Consider the following 19,988-nt stretch of genomic DNA (forward strand, 5'->3'; position numbering starts at 1 on the left):
AATCTATAGTTGATATGTTCACTGTAGAATATTGAGAGTCTGGTTGTTAACCAAAGAATTATTTATTACAGAAATTATTAAGGATACCTTATTGGGATTGACTTATAATTTCATTCATTTCTTTATAATTAACAGATAAAAGGAGGATCTGTCTTGAGTTCAGTCATTCCTCAAATTAAAATAAGGAACTTATAAAATATTTTTCAGTTTTATGTTATCTGGGAAGCACTCATGGGCGGCAAAGAAACACGTGAGATAATTATTCAGGAATTTTACTTGCTAGTATCTGTGTGTTGAAGGTACATATAGGACAGGAGGTCTTGGCATCTCTTGCAAAGTCAGAATTGCCCTGTAGATGATCCTACAGAGAGTCAGAACTGTTTCAAAGTCTTTGTAAATGGAACGAAGTGAAAACAGTTCCTCCTTTGATAGTTCTGATGGCTGGTGCCATTTGGCCAAGGTTATGGAGGAGAAGTAGCGTCCAGCCTCTGGGAAGAGACGGGGGGGGGGGGGGGGGGGGGGGGTAGCTGGGCAGATGCCTTCTGAATCAGACCTTTCATGGTGAAATACACAACGTCCTCCCAAGCGATAGTGTGGGAAGCAAAAGAGGAAGAAAAACTTCGAAAAAATTGACAGAAGTGAGCGAATACATAATTGTAACAGGTAATATTTTCATGTCAAAGAGAAAGAATGAATGGATGAGAACTTGGTGGGATACCAGATAGGGATAAAGGGGGAAAAGTCCACAAGAGGTCAAAATTGCCTGGTTTCTGAACCAATATGATACTGAATAATGGTTGAGTTTAAATAGCAGCTGTTTACATTACCCTCCAGATAGAGCACCCGCTCAGCTGATGGGCTGTTACGTGGTGCCTTCCAGTTGGGGGCCGAGTCACTTAGGTATACCCGTAAACTAATTTTTTAAAAATCCCATGGTTAGGGCTTCCCTGGTGGCGCAGTGGTTGAGAGTCCGCCTGCCGATGCAGGGGACACGGGTTCGTGCCCCGGTCCGGGAGGATCCCACATGCCGCGGAGCGGCTGGGCCCGTGAGCCATGGCCGCTGAGCCTGCGCGTCCGGAGCCTGTGCTCCGCAACGGGAGAGTCCACAACAGTGAGAGGCCCGCGTACCGAAAAAAAAAAAAAAAAAAAAAAAAAAAAATCCCGTGGTTAGAGGGGATTTGCTTATAAGTAATACATTAGATAACTGTAATTTTGCTCTATTCAGTCACGTGGGGAAATACGAAGATTGAAACATATGTTGCTGCTGTTGATAAGGACATCCGTTCCTCGCGGTTTGTTTCACGGATAGATTAGATGGTCAGCTTCCGGAAGGCAGAAGACTGGTTCTTCTTCATCTTAGAGCTTGGCTTACATGCAGCAGGCGCCCAGGAGCGTCTGTTGCCATTGTAAACTAGGTGAGCGTTCACTGCTGAGCCTGCGTGCTGACTGTCAGACCGTACATCCCAGAGCGGACTTACTCTGAAAAAATGCCTGTTGCTTTGCCATGTGTACGTTTTGCTGAAGTTAAACTGTGGCCCCCGATGCCTAACGAAAGACTTACTGTGTTGCTGATGGTTTCTAGCGTGAGTAGGGGTCACAGCTGAGGGTGGTGCTGTAGAAATCTCACTCCACAGGCCTAGGCAAGAAAGGAAGGTTTGAGGTCGTTTCCATGGATTCTGTGAGCTTTAATTTTTCATTGTTTTTAAAACTGTCTTCTGAGGAGTCTGGGATTGTCTGGCAAACAGGAGTGCTGTGCTCGGATGGCAGAGAATCTGGGTTTGTCTGATGGTTAGAATTGTGACGCTCCGGAGGGGCTTCATTCGGTGGGTGATGTTGGCTTTGTTTGTCGGATTTTCAGTAATGAAGTAATATTTGATTTTTTCAAGTAGTTTCACATGTGGCTTCTGTTGTTCAATCATGTTTCACAAGACCCTTCTCCACTGCAAGATTATTTAGAAAAAAAAAAATCTGTGTTTCTTCTGGTCCTTTGTTGGTTCCATTTGGAACTTCTTTTGGCATGAGTGGTAAGGACGGACTCCGTTTGATTGCCGCCCCCCATGGATTGTTACAGTAGCATTTAATGAATAATCTTTACTCCAGTGATACGAAATGCCACACCCATTTTATACTGAGTTCCTAGCTATTAGGAGTCATTTCTGCATTTCAGCAGCGCGCTAATTAATCACTGTAGCTTCACAGCGCCTCAGTATCCGGTAGGGATGCTCTCTACTCTTCAGTCTTCTTTTTCAGAATTCCGTATCTTTGCTTGTTTTCCCGTAAGAACTTGAAGATCGCTTTATCTAGTTCCTGAGAGGATTGTTGGGGATACTTAGAGAAAACCTTCCTCTGTGCTGAATAACGCTCTGGAATCTTAGAACCCCATCTGTGTCCTAAGTCTGGAGACTTGTTTTTAGACTCAGTTCTGACGTTAACTGGCTCTGTAATAAGAAAAAAGAATTAGATTCATGTTTTACTATTTTACAGGTGTTTGCAGGTGGCTTTTAAAGAATTACTGTGTACTCGTGGTTTTTTCTTTACTTTCTCAATCACTAGACACAGCTATTGTAAGAGTCCTTAACGTTTTTTAGCATCACAGAGGGGTCCTCGTCCTTGCAAAAGTTGGAAACAACTGAATTAGAGTACTCTAAGCTCTTTTTTGTTCTAAAATCCAATTCTAAGTAAATGAAAGGTGGTATATCATCAATCCAATCAAGGATTGAATTTAAATCTTTGTAGCCACTGAAAGGGCTACTCTACCAAGAGAAACTGCAGAAATGGTTCTTGGCAAGATCATTTGTCTGTTTCTTTCTTTTTCTCTGGAAGCAGTTGGTGTTTTGAAAGGAAGCATATTGTCTAGATTTTCAAAGTTCTCTAAAAACAGGATGGGGGAGTGTGTTATTTTCGAAGCATGTAACATGATTGCATCTTCAGCAGAATTAAGTGCTTTGAAAGCTTGAATTCTTTGTGTTGTCATAGTTGACTATTATGATTGAAATAAGTATGTATATATCTTCTTCCCTTTCTGAGTGTTCATTGTTAGGTTGGGGGAGAGCCCTGGACAGAATGATTATGGGAGAAGACAATCCAGGCTGTGTTAATTTTCTAAAGTCAGACTTTACATTTTGAAGGGCACATCGCATCTATAGTCTGTAGGATTCTGTAACAGATTGGAAAATAATGGAACAAACGATGAGAGAAAATTGGCCTTCATCTGTTGGTGAATGGCAGTTACCATTAAATTAAAGTGAGTTTTAAAAATGAGGAGACGATAATTCTTTTTTTGCCCCCTTTGGAAAATTACTTTCAGGATTCGTTGATTTTAAAATTGTTATAGGACTTAAAAAAAGAAAAACCTAAACAAATTTAGCAGAAATCCTATAATCCTATCAGAATAATACTCTGAAGCGGAGGGCGAGTTTGGGGATGTGTTGAATCTAGCTGCACCAGACTCAGTCTGCTTAAGAAACATACACCATCATGCTCTTAAACAGGAGGTCAATATGGTCGTCAAACAAACTGGTGGAATTCGGAGTTTAGGAAAAACGAGAACAGAAGCAGAAGATAATCCTAGAGTATAAATTTGAAAAATTCAAAGTGAAAGTCGGTTCACTGAATCCAGATGCCGTTTGTGTGCGAAGCAGGAAGAGAATACGCCAGGAACTCGGGACTTCTTTAGATGAAGCTCTCGATGTGAGCTCAGTTTCCTTCGTTCCAGCTCACGTGATGGGAGTCCACCAGAATCGGGCTCTCAGATGCCCGTTTCTGGGAGGGAAGCCGACTGGCCCGTTTTGGGTTGTGTCCGTCCTGGTCACCGCGTGGCCAGGAAGTGTGGGGAGTTGGGGGGTGTCACGCTAACCCTTCCGGTTTCCGCCAGCGCTAAACAGCATCCCAAACTGACTTCTGTGTCAGCTGTCAATCACAGACTACCTTTTGGGAAATACATATTTTTTTCCTTAGATTCTAATTTGATCTTGGGCACCCTTTGCAGTCTAAAAAAAGCCTCATTTATAGCTTCTGCTTGTGCCAGTGAAGTGTCAGAGTGCCTGAGGAACGCCATCCTGGCCAACACGGGGGTTTTTGTGTTTCAATCCTTGCTGATACGGTAAGTGAAAAGAGTATATGTATATGGCATTGCGGCTTTCATTAGCGTATATGGATGTCACTCGAGGTCGGGCATTTCTTCACGCCTGCTTTTCTGTTCATCGCTGGATGGAGTGTGACGTGGTTCTCTTCTGTTTTTGTTCAGCTGAATCTCTGGGCTGCAGGGAGTCTTCTGTTTTGTTAGAGGAATCGTTTGGGAGAAGTTTCAGCTTGTTCCATCAGGCATCAAATATAGCACTAGGAATGGTTCATCTCGAGACTGCCTCGGGCAGAGGGAGTGGGCAGGTGCCAGCAAAGCACAGAAGGAAGTGATGGGGGAGCAGCGTGTCTGGTGGGAACCGCGGTGATGGGTGCATCGGTAGACCACACATTGAGCCCAGTGGGCCTCAGGAGCTGTATGGTCTAGACCAGGGGCCCCCAACGCCCGGGCCACGGACCACTATGGGTCCGTGGCCTGTTGGGAACCAGGCCGCACAGCAGGAGATTAGCAGCGGGCAAGTGAGCGAAGCTTCATCTGTATCCACAGCCGCTCCCCGTCGCTCACGTTACCTCCTGAGCTCCGCCTCCTGTCAGCATTATGGTGAGTTGTATAATTATCTCATTATATATTACAATGTAATAATAATAGAAAGAAAGTGCACAGCAAATGTAATGTGCTTGAAAGGTCCGGAAACCGTACCGCAGCCCCTGTCCGTGGAAAAATTGTCTTCCACGAAACCGGTGGAAGAAAGGTTGGGGACTGCTGGTCTAGACAGTTCCTGATGTCTCAAGTGACAAAATTCCGTGAAGGTCAGAGATTCCAGCCTGGTGCAGCGTTGTCAATAGATGGGTGTGTAGGAGGGGTGTGGCTGCTTCAGCATTCATGGAATTCTGAGAGGAAACTCGGTACCATGATAATACTTAGGGAATGATTTTGCTGTATCTGGTATTTAAATCTTCCCTTTTGTTATTTCTCCCGAGCGCCACAGAGCTGGGCAAATTTATGTGTGTACCTCTCTTGAAATTAAATTAAAAACAGTCCCGTTGGTGGAGGTTGGGTTGCAGTGAACCTTCTCCCTCCGAGAGAACGTTAGACCTCGTGCTTTGGATCGTCTTGAACACAGAGTCTCACGGCTTAGATGTTTCTTTAGATTTTAGCATCAGCGAGCACTGTTGTCGTGCCTCTTATACTGAATTGGAGCAAAGCAGGGTCCCGTTTCTGCATTAGTTCCTTGACTGCCCCCCGCCCACCCCCAGTGCCAGCGAATGTGACCTCATCAGCTCAGGTTACGGGAGTGAATGGAAAATGTAAACAGGCCTTTGTTCTCGTGTGTGTAACGTTCCCTCCCCCTGTGAATGAAACCAGTTCCTTTGGGGAAACTGATGCTGAAGGGCCGTATCTGAGTAGCGCAACAACAGGATTTCTCATTACAAGACACTGTCAGGGTATTCTTGGCTGTAGGCCGGGATGCTTGGGTTTCCATCCTGTTCATTTCGTATCCGTGATCCTCTGCTGAGAAGGTCTCCCCTCCCCATTTCAGAAAAAAAAGGGTAAACCACCTGATACCTGTTTTTAATTGTTTCTGTACTGGTAAGGTTGCCGCCTCTCACTCTCTGTATAAAGATGTAACGTGGTATTTACTTCTGCTTCAGTCATTTTTTTTGAATGTTGACCTTTTTTATTTGAGGAAAAACTAAAAGGAGGCGTAAGGTGGAGAATTGATGATTCTTTTAAAATGTCTTTCTCCCTACAGATCTCATCTTTAAATGTAGATCTTAAACCAGAAATATCCCCTAAAAATCTACTCGTGGAAGGTAATCTGGCTGAGATTTAAGTACAGGCAGATATAGATGAGGTTACTAGATGAGATCACCAAAGAAACGTTCCAGATAAATATATCAGAAGTCTGATAATCTCACAATTCTCTAGTTTCTTCTGTATAAAAAGTAGGAATGAAATGCCACGCAAACTCCCAGCAGCTAGCTGTTGACTCCCTGTCACGTGCCGTGTACGGTCGGAGTGAGGTGACCAGCCCTCAGAGAGTTTCAAATCCAGGAGACACAGGATCCGACTTGCCTGTTGACAGAATTGCTCTGGCTCCCGAGTGGAGAACAGGCTATTGGGAGCCAAGGGTGGAGGTGGGAGATCGGGTTGGGGCCAGCAGAGTCAAGGTGAGAAGTGGAGACCAGGTTGCGGGGCTTGGCGGAGCCATAGGTGAGAGCAGAGAGCAGAGCGAGGGCACTGCTTTGAAATTCAGGGCAGTGGTCTGGTCTGGTGATGTGAACTTGGCAGTTGTCTGGACTGGATGAGATCTGAGAGGAGGGGCTGTGATGGAGGAGAGCAAAGGTCCGGGGACTGAGCTGTGGGCCCTTCTGTTCTGCGTTAACCCCCTTCAGCTGCTTCTTCAGGGTGGGTGGCTGACCACCTGATGGAAGGAAATATTTATCAGGGAGTAGCTTAGAAGGACCTAGAAGGAAAGAGGAAGTTGGTTTTCTCTTTTGCTTCCTACGTCAGAGTGATTCTAGATTGCTCCGGGCTTTGCCTGATCTCCATAGGATAAGCTTTCCTGTATTATGGTTTTAATGAAGTTTATGATGTCACCTACCTCTGCAAAATGCTTTATTTAACCAACCTCCATAATATAATATCTCATTCTGAAACTTGACTTTTTAAAAATATAAGTAATTAGTATGCATTTAAATCTTACTTTTCAGGAAATATTCCAGAATACAGGGAATATTTGTGTGGCTTTTTGCAGTAGTTTTCCTCATGGAATTATATAGTATTTTTACTTTACAATGTTTTCTCAATTTCTCCATATCTACTATGAGGACATTCTTACCAGTTATCTGCTGAAGAGTAATTGTTTGGAGGATAAATGTCGTTCGATTTGTGCATGTGTTTTAAGTATAGACGCATCATTTTTCAGAGCGTTTGTGTAATATGTTGTACAGCTCCCGTCAGTATTCTCAGTGCTTTCCGTCAGTTTAGTGTTTTCACAAATGCTTAAGGAATGGAACATTTTGCATTTGGGGAACTGGTCCTTGGTTTCTATAGGGGATGTTGTGATTTTGAGGGAGTCCCTGCCCTATAATATTGGTTCAATGAATGAATGAACAAACTTAGGTGAGTGAGAGCGTGTGTGTGTGTGTGTGTGTGTGTGTGTGTGTGTGTGTGTGTGTGTGTGGGAGGGGGGGTTGATCTGTCGTGAAAATGGAAAGGTACCAATTTCCATCCTAGCTTGTGTTTGGAAGGATCACTTCTCTTGTGAAATTACAGAGGAGATCGTTTTGGTCCAGAGCAGTCCAGCAGGGGCACAGGCCTCCATAGCCAGGCTGCTTTCGTGCACTTCCTGATTTTTATGTTTGAAGTTGAGAAAGGTGAGAGCTTGTTAAGTTCTGCCTCCCGGGGATGCTGAAGGGTAAACCATAAAGGGCCCGGACACTTTCCGGTTATAATAATGCCACCTTTCTTTTTCTAGACCATTTATTAAGCCACCTGAAATTTGCTTTTGGTTTTCAGTTGACATTATTTTTTACTATTAATCTTGCAGTTTATTTATTTTAAGTCAATTTCAGATACTTTTTATAGTTGATAGTATTCTTTTTACATCACCTGTTATGTTTGCCTTGTTAGCATTTATTTCGTATGAGGTTCTCTTGCAGATTTATTTATTTACCCTTTCTGGGACACTTACCAGTAGAATCCATGCTCCACAAAAATAAGGACTTATTTCTTTTATTGCATTTTCTCCCCAGTACCTAGGTGCTAGTACATAGAAGGTATTCAACAAATAATTCTTTCATAAGTAAATATTGTATATACTATTTTGTATGCTTTCGCATGTAATCTCATAAGACTTTTATCACATAATTAAAAAGTCTTCTAAAATGCAACGTAGGTATTGCATAATAATTTATTTTATAGAGCTAGCATAATTTACTTTAATTCTTTTGTTTGGCATATTTAGTTTTTCTTGTGTTTTGTTATCACAAGTAACACTAAGGGGGACAACTTTATGTATAAATCTTTGCCCGTATTTGTGTTTATTCCTTTAGGCTATATTGCTAAAGAATTAGTAGTTTAAATAATTTAAGGCTCTTAACACATACTGACAACAAAAGTGTCACAGTTTATGCCCCCACTGACATTTTAGGAGAGCCCCTTTTCCCTGGAATTTGGTCTCTGATGCCATTTTCTCCCCGTCTCGTGTTCATTCCCCTTGGCCTTGCCATCTGTTGTCTCTGTTCCATTCCCTCAATTACAGCAGTGCTGGAGGCTTGTGACTTCTCATTCCAGCCTCAGCTCTGTGTTCACTGGTGATCTGGAGGTCCCCTGCACGTCAGTTCTCCACCTCCAAGCGTGTAATTATTGTCTTTCCATCGCGACCTGCTCTCCCCTGCTCTGCTCCCTTTTTTTTGTTTGTTAGATTTTTTCTTTTCTTTTTTTTTTTTTTTTTTTTTTGCGGTATGTGGGCCTCTCACCGTTGTGGCCTCTCCCGTTGCGGAGCACAGGCTCCGGACGCGCGCAGGCTCAGCGGCCATGGCTCACAGGCCCAGCCGCTCCGCGGCATGTGGGATCTTCTCGGACCAGGGCATGAACCCATGTCCCCTGCATCGGCAGGTGGACTCTCAACCGCTGTGCCACCAGGAAAGCCCTCTGCTCCCTTTTGAGACAGATTGAAGTTGGAGGTGGGGGAGTGATTCTCAGTCCTTCCCTTTTCCTGTTTATTCAGTGGTGATGAGTTACTCTCCACAGGCGACTGAAATTTTGCCTTCCTTTCTGGGCGGTAATCATTCCCCTTGTTCTGTCTCCTCTCCTGGGCTGTGTTCTTCCTTCTCACTGTGTGCGCTGAGCCATTCAGCTCCCACACCCGAGACGCAGCCATGGCAAGGTATGACTGGGGGCTTGGGAGACTTGAATGTGACAGCTGCATGTGTCAGTCTTGTTTGAACGCATAGGTCCCCTGCGGGGGGAAGTTTATGGACCCATTTGTTACAGCAGCTGCTACTATACTTTCCTAAGGGAGAAAAATAACTGATGTTACTTGTTGAATTGCTTGTGTAATCTTTATGTCAGGTTTAATATTACACAGAAAGCTTTGAAATAGATTTTGATTCTGGAATATGTAAAAATTGTCATGGTGATCGGAAAAAAACCCAACCGTCTGCTATGCAGCATTTACATCTGCTGTTTCCATCTGATAATGTGCAGATTTCCTAAGTATTTTTATATATTTATGTAATAATTTTTTGGTCCAAATTTAAGATTCAGCATATTTAATGAAACTAAACAGTAATCCTGATTTGGTTATGATCTATTTGGTATCTGACAGCATGTTGATTGCTGACTGAATGGTATTTTAGGAGGTTGTTATATTGTTTAGTCTGAGGTTGAGGAGGGAAGGACATTGTTTCACTGGCGGGGGGGAGTCAGAGTGACTGCTCTGGTACCTGTGTTACGTCTGTCCTTCTCTTGAAGGAGTTGTGGACATGCAGAACTCCAGGTATAAGCTGAAGATAAAAAAAGTAGGCTGGACCCCTCTCTCGGTCAGTTGTAGAAGCTCCGCAGGTCCCTGTACGGGCCGACTGTGGTTGATGTGAGGGTGGGCTGGGAAGCCAGGGTCGAGAGAACCAAGTGGGGCCTGGAAGTTCAAGCTGTGTGTCCTGGCGAGAACAGAAGCCAGGTGAATATGGGAGTCAAGGCGGGGCACATCAAACGAATAGACACCACGGAGACACCCAGTGGGTCCTGTTCCCGGGTGCTCAGGAACCAACACACAGCCAGAATCCAGGGACCGTTTATGGGTGTGGGGGAGCAGCAAAGACTCAAACAAGTTGAAAATGTAAGGCAACTTCAGTCATTGCTAAGGAAACCTCTTTTATATTTATTTACGATGGCCTGGGACAGACATCCAGGATTTTCTAACCTAGTTGCAGCTAGGAAGGTGGGCCAAAGCCAAGAGTCATGCCATCGTTGGGGTGCTGAAGTTAGACCTTGGTCTCCTGATGACTCTCTGATCGGTGGCATCGTGACAGTAATTCAGTGTATCCCTGTGATGTGTGTGGTACCATTCTAGACAGTACGAAACGTAAGATTCCATTTTTACCCTCCAGGGCTTCTAGTTGAGTTGAGAAGACAGAGCCTGTGCGTTGGAGGTAAGCGTCAGTGGAAAGGAGAGGTGTTGGGAGTCACCTGGTTCTGCTCATCCTGAGTTCTGTTGGACTTGGAGGATGGGAATTGTGTGAGTCTTAGGAGGGGCTGAGTTTGGAGTACAAGGTGGGACTTAGCGTGAGCAGGACGTAGGTGAGGGCTTGTCCCACCTTTACAAGCTGTGTCACTCTCAGAGCCTGCGTCCTCAGTTGTAAGCTGGTTAAAGTAATTTCTGCCTTGCTTGTTTGTGGCAGGGCTGTTGTAGAGATTAAACGAGATGATTTACGTGAAAACCCTTTGTAAACGGCACCATGGATTCAAATGTGAGGTGTTACTAATAATTTGCCACTTGCAGCGGGAGCCTGTCGGATCACAGCTCTGTCATTCATCGTATGGAAATGAGGCTGCATTCTTGCAGTCAGAGGTGTTTAATGAAGGTCATGATTAGATGTTGAGGAAAAGAGTCAAAGAGACTGTTTTTAAGTAAGGTTGGTGTATGTCTGAGATTTTACTTATAAACTTATAAATACATAGTTAGTGTTGAAAATGAACGTTTAATGTGCATCTGAAGTGCTTTTACATTTTCGGTTAATGAAAAGAGGAAATATATTTGAAGAGTAAGTTACTGAGCTGTGAAAAAAGCAGGAGTCCATTTAGTAGCAAAATTACCCGATGCTTCTCATTCCTCATTCTAGAACAGACTATTTTTAGCATCTCTTTGAATCAGTGGTGAATTCCAGTTACAGGATTCAGTAATTAAAGCAGAGAAAAATATAACATCGTTTAGGCAAGAAAATCTTTTTACTTGAGTTGGATGTGTTTCAGGGTTTTAGACTATTATCCTCAGCCACCCCCCGCCCCCCTCCGGAATCGTTGGCTTGTCATCCCTGTGGGGTCACAAGCAACAGGAAGGGTGCCAGGACCTCGGCCAAGGACACAGTGTCCCGTTTCTAAGAAGGGATGTCTTAACGGGTAAGCTTGTTGTAACTGTCATCTGCGGGACTCTGGAACAAGTGTTCAGGGGTCCCTAGGCCTCCCCCTGTTTTCCTGTCCTCCATCCCTCCCCGATGGTCAGTTCTGTCCCTCTGTCTCCTGCATCTGTCCTGCCGCTCCTTTGTTTTTTTCCGTTCTCCAGCTGCCTGTGAATATTGCGAAAGCAAACGGCGTGCCGCTGCCAGTTGGTCCCACTCCACATTTGTGTTTGGTGGTTGTGGATTGTTCCATAATGTTGCTAAACAGCTTTCTGAAAACTTGCTCCCAGTCAGCAATCTTTCTTCAAGCTGGAAGCCTTATTTTTATCCTGTGCAAGTTATTATTATTTTATCTTTTTATGCCCATTCCGCAAAAGCTCATTAACTGTGTGGTTGCCCTGAAAGTGGTGTTCTGCTGACCCCAGTTCTCCTGCTGTTGCCCTGGGCGGAGCGCAGCCCTTGAAATGGTGACCACAGGGCCAGCACCAGGTCGCAGGACACTGCTGGTTGAAGTAGGTCACGAAGATGCGTGATGAGTTTTTTAACCGAGTCATCTGAGAAAGTTCACTTATTTGACAGATGTTTTTTGAGTGTTGCTTGTGTACCGAACATTGAGCCAGGAATTAAAAAAAAGAAAATGAGAAAGGTCTTTGATAGTGAAGAGTGCAGTTTTGGGACTCCGGTGGTGGTGCAGGGCCAGGCCTCTCTGCAATGAGTGTTAAAATATATATACATATTTTTAATAAAAGCTTAACAGTCACAGGTAGGCAGAAGCAACACGTAACTAGAAAATGCACTTTTGCTTTGATTGTTTGCCGTGAATTTCCGAACCTTTTCCGCCTCTGAGTCCTTTGATCTCTCGGCAGTGCGGTACTCTGTGTTGCGGTAATGATAACCAGGCAAACGGGTAAGACCAGAACTAAGTCTGGGCTTCTTCAGTCACCTTGCTTTTAGGCTTCTGTGCGCTCGTTTATTGATTCACTGTTTGTTTTGTTCTGGACTCCACACTGTTCAGGAGGCTTCGGAGCTCCTTTCTGTGTGAAGCCCTGCGGGTATACGGACGTGGGTGACCCTCTTCCCACGCTGGGGGCTGTCGCAGTGCCCGGGCAACAGGCAGGAGTGGTGCCGGGTCAGTGATGGATGTTCTCAGGGGCTTGTTACCACGTGTGAGGCCAGGCTTGTCCCAGGGATCACTCCTTTGATTCTCGCTCTCGTTGTATTTCGGGGAATTTAAGCTTAAATAACCTGCCTTAGAGGGTGTAAGTGGGAGGCCAGTTTGAGCTGAATCCTGGCTTGAGAGCCCACTGCACCATGACATCCTCTGTCCCCTGGCTGACCTGCTGGGCACAGAGGAGGGGGTGGAATCTGCCGGCAGCTGAGCAGAGCTTTGCGGTGGAAGTGACCCCTCGCTGGTGAGAAGGTAGGGGGCAGGAGGGCAGGTGTGGGGAGGTGCACGTGTGGGGAGGGCAGATGCAGGTGTGGGGAGGGGAGGTGCACGTGTGGGGAGGGGAGGTGCAGGTGTGGGGAGGTGCACGTGTGGGGAGGGCAGATGCAGGTGTGGGGAGGGGTGGTGCAGGTGTGGGGAGGTGCACGTGTGGGGAGGGCAGATGCAGGTGTGGGGAGGGGAGATGCAGGTGTGGGGAGGTGCAAGTGTGGGGAGGGGAGGTGCACGTGTGGGGAGGGGAGATGCAGGTGTGGGGAGGTGCACGTGTGGGGAGGGGAGATGCAGGTGTGGGGAGGTGCACGTGTGGGGAGGGGAGGTGCAGGTGTGGGGAGGGGAGATGCAGGTGTGGGGAGGTGCACGTGTGGGGAGGGGAGGTGCAGGTGTGGGGAGGGGAGATGCAGGTGTGGGGAGGTGCACGTGTGGGGAGGGCAGATGCAGGTGTGGGGAGGGGAGGTGCAGGTGTGGGGAGGGGAGATGCAGGTGTGGGGAGGTGCACGTGTGGGGAGGGGAGGTGCAGGTGTGGGGAGGGGAGATGCAGGTGTGGGGAGGGGAGATGCAGGTGTGGGGAGGTGCAAGTGTGGGGAGGGGAGATGCAGGTGTGGGGAGGGGAGATGCAGGTGTGGGGAGGTGCACGTGTGGGGAGGGGAGGTGCAGGTGTGGGGAGGGGAGGTGCAGGTGTGGGGAGGTGCAAGTGTGGGGAGGGGAGATGCAGGTGTGGGGAGGGGAGATGCAGGTGTGGGGAGGTGCAAGTGTGGGGAGGGGAGATGCAGGTGTGGGGAGGTGCACATGTGGGGAGGGGAGATGCAGGTGTGGGGAGGGGAGATGCAGGTGTGGGGAGGTGCAAGTGTGGGGAGGGGAGGTGCAGGTGTGGGGAGGGGAGGTGCAGGTGTGGGGAGGTGCACGTGTGGGGAGGGGAGGTGCACGTGTGGGGAGGGCAGATGCAGGTGTGGGGAGGTGCACGTGTGGGGAGGGGAGGTGCAGGTGTGGGGAGGTGCAGGTGTGGGGAGGGCAGATGCAGGTGTGGGGAGGGGAGGTGCAGGTGTGGGGAGGGGAGATGCTGGTGTGGGGAGGTGCACGTGTGGGGAGGGGAGGTGCAGGTGTGGGGAGGGGAGATGCAGGTGTGGGGAGGTGCAAGTGTGGGGAGGGGAGATGCAGGTGTGGGGAGGTGCAAGTGTGGGGAGGGGAGGTGCAGGTGTGGGGAGGTGCACGTGTGGGGAGGGGAGGTGCAGGTGTGGGGAGGGGAGGTGCAGGTGTGGGGAGGTGCACGTGTGGGGAGGGGAGGTGCAGGTGTGGGGAGGGGAGGTGCAGGTGTGGGGAGGGGAGGTGCAGGTGTGGGGAGGTGCACGTGTGGGGAGGGGAGGTGCACGTGTGGGGAGGGCAGATGCAGGTGTGGGGAGGTGCACGTGTGGGGAGGGGAGGTGCAGGTGTGGGGAGGGGAGGTGCAGGTGTGGGGAGGTGCACGTGTGGGGAGGGGAGGTGCAGGTGTGGGGAGGGCAGATGCAGGTGTGGGGAGGTGCACGTGTGGGGAGGGGAGGTGCAGGTGTGGGGAGGTGCAGGTGTGGGGAGGGCAGATGCAGGTGTGGGGAGGGGAGGTGCAGGTGTGGAGGGTGCGTGCACGAAGGCAGCGTGGGGAGGAGTGATGGGAGGGAAGCTTGCAGACCCTCCCCAGGAATTGGCCTGTCCCTGTGGGGGCAGGGCGGCGGTGTCAGGGACCCCAAGGTAAAGCCGATGGAGCAGCCCGACTGGCCGCGTTAACAGAGGGTGTGCTGCTTCCCTCGGCTCCCCTGCTGTCCCTGCGTCTGTGAAGGGCAGACTGGAGCACCTGGGAAAGGCCAGAGTGCCTTCAGACCCTTGGAAGCCTGCAGAGTTGAAGGCTTTGGTAGATTCTCTGGTTTCAGAGGGCAGAACAGAGAGCACTGGTTTGAAGTGTTAAAGATACAGGCTTTAACCGAATACAGAGCTTGGGTTCTCAACGAGAGGTTACACATTCCTCTCCCTGAACAGTGTTCACAAGAAGCATCCAGGGATGGGGCAGAGGGGAGTCCACACTGAATGGCGGGTGGATCTCTGGGCCCTTACAACTCTGGCCTGTGCGTATCCTGTAGCTGCCCAGGCAGGCAGTACACACTCTTTATTTTATGAGCAAGCTCTGGACCTGGGAACTTTTGGACCCCCTCGTGATGTCTTCATGTTTAGGTGGTGAGGTAGCACTTGTCTTTATGTTAGCCTCGCATCCTCTGTGCGTTTCAGAGGGCAGGAATCAGCCTCTCGGTGTCGCTTTGCTCCACACGCACATTATAAGTCTTGTTTATTGAAGCCGGCATTGGTCCTTTCCTCCCACGACACTGTGCACGGATCTCTCTTGCCACTTAGCACTTTCGGACCTTGGTGTGCTGTCTTTCTGTATGTCGTGTCCCTGCTGGCTGACTCATGGCTGTGTTGCTCCTGTATTGTAGAAAGGAACTAAGTGTCTGAATAGATCATGGGCCGTTGATGTGGCCCAGATCTTGATCTGCGTTATTCAGTTCTCTGGCCGGGGACCGTTAGCCCAGAGGTATGGGCCAGCTGTGGCTCTCTGCACAGCCATGTTATATCAAGAATTGATCATTTTGTCTTCCTATTTCACTAGGTAGTTACTGTTCATCAGGTTAAGGGGAAGAAACTATTGTTTTATGATGCTAGTATTTAGGTCTGTGATGCATACTTTTTAAATGAACAAATTACTTAAAACTGGGAGAATTAGGGCTTCCCTGGTGGCACAGTGGTTGAGAGTCTGCCTGCCGATGCAGGGGACGTGGGTTCGTGCCCCGGTTCGGGAAGATCCCACATGCCGTGGAGCGGCTGCGCCCGTGAGCCATGGCCGCTGAGCCTGCGCGTCCGGAGCCTGTGCTCCGCAACGGGAGTGGCCACAACAGTGAGAGGCCCGCGTACCGCAAAAAAAAAAAAAAAAACAAAACTGGGAGAATTTTTCATTTGCACCCTCATAGAATAATTAATGTGGTTTTATTAATTGTTAACTGAATGTGTCCCTAACTGGGAATGGGCTTATATGTAGGTGTTCAGTCAGTGTCGGCTGACACTGTTTCTGTGTTGTGTACAGCAGTATTCCTTCTGCTGCTTGTTTTATGGGCGCGCACGCGTACACACACACACACACACACACACATCCTTCCTCACCAGGTAAAGCTCTCTCGGCATGAAGACCGTGTCTTATTCCTCATCCCTCCTACGTAAGAGCTCACTTACGCGTTGAGGTGAACTGCGGGGCCAGCTAAGTGTGTTCCGTGTGGCTCTGATCTAAGTGATGCAGGGCAATTCTAGCCGTGGGAATTGAAGCTCAGATAACCGACCTGAGAGGCCGAGCAAGGCAGCACAGAGGTTGCTGTTTTGTCGTGTTGTTAGAAACGCTTCTAGCTAAAAACATTCCCGTTAGATGTGCTGATGAGATGTTTCTCTGAAGATGATGGAGTCTGCATGTTGCAGAGTGTCTAACAGTCTTGTAAGTAGAGCTTGCTATGTGCATAGTGAAGAACGTTGATGACACGACCTCCTGGATGGAGAGGAACTTAAAATCTGAGCCTGGTGAAGAAGGTGGCCCTGGAATGCAGTGCAGAAACCGCTGTCCTGGACCACGTGTGTGTGTTGTATGTACCGGCTTTCCATTTCTGGAAAACTGGAATTCAGAAGCTTAGGTGAGATGGCAAGGACCAAAATAGTAAACAAATCCTAATACGATCAGATTAGCATAATATTGGCAGATTACCAGTGAGTTACTTAGACACAACCTGTTCTCAGTTTAAATGTTTTCGTGTCACAGAGTTCTTTCTTTCATGTTGACTTTGGATGTTGTAGGTAACTAAGAGGAAAGGGCATATTCCTAGGAAAAACCTTATTATCATTGACCTTTTAAAATGCTCTCTAGAACAAAATAAAGTATTTCGTGAGTAAATTCAGTCTTCTCTGTCATCGGAGTACAGAAGAGTATAGACCGAATGTCAGCTGAACTGCTTAGGAGCTGGAGGGTCTGCAATGTATTTGAAACTACCTGACCTCATGGTAAAGCTGCTGCTCCTCTCCCCTCCCTGCTTTCTTTCATTTTCTTAGAAAATAACATATTTTACTAGATAGCAATTTATCCTGGCTTCATTGATTATCTTTAATCTGTGATTATTTTCTAAATTATGGTTTCAAAAATGTAGTTTTTCCTTTTTCCCCCTTCTCTCTCTCTCTCTCTTGTTTTCTTCAGAGTATAAGGAATTCATAGTGTAGGGAATTTTAAGTTAGTAGTAGTATTTTAAGGATGAGGCTGCGATCTGGAGCCAGCATGAGTACATTTTGATGCCGCCGTGTTGAGGGCATTACTCTAGACCCGAATGGCGAGGACAGGCACCTCTCGATGGGATTTTAAAGAGAGGAATCCTTGAAGACCACCCACTTTGTTACTCTGCCCGTTGGCCTGTTCGTCCATCTATTCAACAAGTATTTGCGTGTCCGCGTCCCTTTCTCTTGGGGATCCTTTTCCCAGGTCTGGTGACAGCCCCTCAGCTCAGAAGCTCGAGTCTGCAATGTTAGGAGCTGCACTGTTCAGTCCCGTAGCCACTAGCCACGCATTGCCCTTCAAATCAACATTAATTAAAAAGAAATAAAATGGAAAGCTCAGTCCCTCAGCCACACTTGGCACCGGTAAAGTGGTCTGTCGAGTGCTCTCTGCGACTGGGTCCACCACGTGGGCCGGCGTCCACGTGTGGAACACGCCCATCACTGCGGGGGGCTGAGCCTGGCATTCCCGCCTCTGCTCCTGGGCTCCACCCCCGAGACCCCTCGGTGCCCATCCGCTCTACCACTCAGTGCCTACCTCTCCCAAGTTCATTCCCATTCATAAATTCTCCCAGCTTATTGTAGGTCTGGGTCATCTGTCATCTGAATTAAGGCCACAGTGTTACCAGAGCTGTGAAGCCTCCCTGCCCCACCCCACCCTGGCTGCCCCCCCGCTCTCGATACCATGCACACACAGTTGTCACACTGAATACCAATTCCTTGTTGATACAGCCTTTCTTCTGGGGGATCGAGAGGTTCTTGGGGGTGCGGGATTGGCTTTTGGCTTTCCATGGTCGGGGCACACGAAGCCTGACACATCACCACAGCCGGCAGGTGTTTATTAAACTGATAGAGGGAGGAATGGTGGGTGGAGGAGGCTTCACACGTTGCGCTGTAAAGACTGGAGCCAATTTGGATGCACGGAAGCCACACGAGGAGAGGCGTTCGTGGCAGGGGAGCATCACAGATGCAAGCCAGTTGGCAGGAAGTTAAGGGTGGCTGTGCTCCCAGGTGCAGCCGGAGTGGCGTGTTCAGCACCATGGCCAGGGCTTAACCAGCGACAGAAACCATGTAAATCCTGGTGCTTCATATAAATGTGTTTCCCTGTGCTAATGCAACACCTCTTAGTAGAGGTGCTGCGTTTCACACTTAATAACCTTAACCTGTACCTTCAGAGGAGTTCAACATACGCTTTTCCCCTGTAAAGTAAGGCAACACATTCACAGAGTCCAGTTAACTCTTCAAGACCTTCGTGGTTCCTGACTTAGGTTAGACGGGTTATCAGCTCAGTAGGAAAGAAAAATGCAGGTATGCACGTCCAGAGGGGGCCATCTGATACAGTAATTAAGAACAGTGACGGTGGCCAGACAGCCCTGTCCTGGCTCTGCCTCTTCCAAGCTGTGTCGGCCGGGGCAAGTCACCTTCCGATCCTCAATTTCCTCATTTTTTAACGGAGATGTTACCTGTGTTGACTGAAGAAAATCACACAAGCTAAATGCTTTGAGTTATGTTTTATTTGGGAATTTACCGAGGACTATAGCCCGGGAGACAGCCTCTCAGATACTCTGAGGAAGTATTCCAAAGAGGTGAGGAGGGAGCCAGGATAGGAGTTTTTGCTGGCGGGGGTGGGGGTGGTGGGGTGGGGGTGGAGGGTGGGGGGGTTGGGGCATGTAGTGGAACATCTAAAGATGACTGCCGATCACAAAAACCAAACATCTCAAGTTAATGATTTTAGTGTTTTTCTGTGTGTGGGAAGATGCAAGAGTCTGGGCTCTTTGAAATTCTTCCTTAGATGTGCATCTTAACTGTCTAGGACCGGTATCCTATTTTTCTCCCTCCTGAGCCCCCTCAGGGCGCACCATCAGGGCAGCTGCAGCGGCTGCTAGCTTGATGGCGGGCAACACGTCTCCGTCCTGCCTTGTGAAGGTTAAGTTAATCATAGGTGACTCGGCACTCTGCTTAGTCCTCAGTCAGGCATTCACCAAGTGGTAACTAGGAACAAAATTCTACTTCCATAGCCTTTCGCACACATGGGAAAATTCATAGCTGTGTTTCCCAAAGGAAGAGGTCACACACGATTGCGAATGTAAAGGGGCGTCCAGGGCACACACATTTGGATTGCCCTTAGGTACAGTTAGTCGTATAGTTACATAGTGCTGGTTACTTTCAAAGTCGTGCAGATACGGTGATCTGCTTCAGGTGAAATTTGGCCTGGATCATCTAAAACCCAGGGATGCTCCTCTGTGTTTGGAAACAGGATGATCACTTACGCAAACGACAGGGAAAAGTCACTTTTACATTTTGCATCATCAAGTGCTGTCCAGCCGCTCCGAAGGGAGGGAGAGAAAATCGCGTGCTGCTTTTAATTTTAACTGAGCAAACTAGGAGGACGTGTGTAGTATTATCGAATGACCTTTCTGTTTTCTTTCACACTTTCAAAGGGATGGTGACAGTCTTAACTGTGGACGTTCTCGTTATCCACTGGCCCACATACAGTTCACGCACAGCCAGACAGTCCCTTCTAGACTTCAAGTTGCTTTCCTTCCCTACGGAGATCACACCCCCTCCTTTCCAGGGCCTGCACGGCCTTCCCCCTCCCCCCACCCTTCCTTGACCTCCCACGAAGCCTTTGCTATACCCCAGCCCACTTCTGGGCTGCCCTGCTCTTTCCGGAATCTACCGTGTTGTGTTAGAATTATCTGCGCGCATCAGTCACCCTTGCAAGACTCAGTTCTTTCACGAGCAGGCGTTTTCTCAGTCATTTTTGTGTCTGCAGGGTTTGGAGGCGGGCCAGCTTACGCAGGACGCTTAGAAATGAATGTCTTGCCAAATGAACGAATGCTTGTTCTCTACATGTTTCTTAAGTGCATTCTCCTAAGTGAACGGTAACTCTATTTGGGTAGGAAACTGTACTGTATTTTTGGTACCACAAACAGTGTTTATCTTCAGATAACTCTGTAGGCTTGCTGTTAAAATCTGTTATCCCGGAAACACTTTCTAGGGTCAATTCAGCAGGTTTTAA

At 47.8% G+C, this 19,988-nt stretch overlaps 1 protein-coding gene across 2 annotated transcripts in view; it reads left to right on the top strand.

Moving 5' to 3' along the window:
• WASF3 (WASP family member 3) overlaps nucleotides 1-19,988 on the top strand; it is a 92,660-nt gene that overhangs the window by 14,899 nt on the left and 57,773 nt on the right. The gene's annotated exons all lie outside the window — the stretch shown is intronic.

The sequence above is a fragment of the Phocoena sinus genome, chromosome 18 (genome assembly GCF_008692025.1).
Source record: "Phocoena sinus isolate mPhoSin1 chromosome 18, mPhoSin1.pri, whole genome shotgun sequence".
NCBI lineage: Eukaryota > Metazoa > Chordata > Mammalia > Artiodactyla > Phocoenidae > Phocoena > Phocoena sinus.